This window comes from Nansenia antarctica (assembly GCF_963989245.1).
Source record: "Nansenia antarctica genome assembly, chromosome: 1".
Classification (NCBI taxonomy): Eukaryota; Metazoa; Chordata; class Actinopteri; order Argentiniformes; family Microstomatidae; genus Nansenia; species Nansenia antarctica.
The window spans coordinates 58587861-58589259 of NC_137674.1; positions in this window are offsets into that span (position 1 = coordinate 58587861).

Here is a 1399-nt window from a genome sequence, read left to right on the forward strand (position 1 = left end):
TTTTGTTGAGGTCACAAGATAAACTCTAAATAGGAGTGGACAACGTTGAAACGGTTTTGGATGAACGTAGCTTAGTGGACAGACCTTAATGTACAGTCCAAATAAAATTCATGAAGCGTCTCCATCGCCCCAGACATATCCCTACTCAGAACCTCAGCTCAGCTCCCTGCTCCAATGGGTTCAGGGACTTCATTGACACTGGTGGGAAACACATTCCACGTGAGATGAGATCAATGAACTCCACTCTATTTACTGTAGGTGCCTATGCTTTCTCATTAGGCACATTGAAACAATATAGCACTTACTCGATGCACAAGACTCTCACTCTCACTCACACTGCTCTCTCATGGACAGAACCAAAGTGTTGATTGAAATGTGTCCTTGTCCATAGACTAATTTCAGGGTAAGGAAACCAATATGTGATTTATTAATCCCTGATCAAGATAAACTAATAAAAATACATCTACCGCGGGCTCTGCTGCCTCCCCAATACCGTACAATCAGCTATCATTAACTTCGTCCACTCCTATTTATGTATCACATATATCTATATATCTATCTATATCTATATATATATACAGTACAGGCCAAAGTTTGGACACACCTTCTCATTCAATGTGTTTCCTTTATTTTCATGACTATTTACATTGTAGATTCTCACTGAAGGCAACAAAACTATGAATGAACACATGTGGAATGATGTACTTAACAAAAAAGTGTGAAATAACTCTAAATATGTCTTATATTTTAGATTCCTCAAAGTAGCCACCCTTTGCTGGAACCCTTTGTTTTGTTGTTAATAAAATATATAATAATAATATTAAATATATACAGTATATATAATAACATATTATTATTAACACATATTATATTTAATATTATTATTATATATTTTATTAACAACAAAAAAGCAAAGGGTGGCTACTTTGAGGAATCTAAAATATAAGACATATTTAGAGTTATTTCACACTTTATTGTTAAATACATAATTCCTATGTGTTCATTCATAGTTTTGATGCCTTCAGTGAGAATCTACAATGTACCAAATAGTCATGAAAATAAAGGAAACGCATTGAATGAGAAGGTGTGTCCAAACTTTTGGCCTGTACTGTATATATATATATATATATATATATATATATATATATATATATATATATATATATATATATATATAATATATCACGTATATCTCGTGATCTCGACAAAACAACTTTGTTATACAAACAGTGATCATGAGATAATGATCACTATATAATCTCGACATAACGAGAGGATTTTTAAATGATTATTCATTATGTCCTCTCTGGACTTCCGTAGCTGACAGATAGCAGCCTATCATATCAGCGAGGATAGGCGAGCCGCTCCAGTGCGAGACGAGAGCTGTCAGGATTTGGCT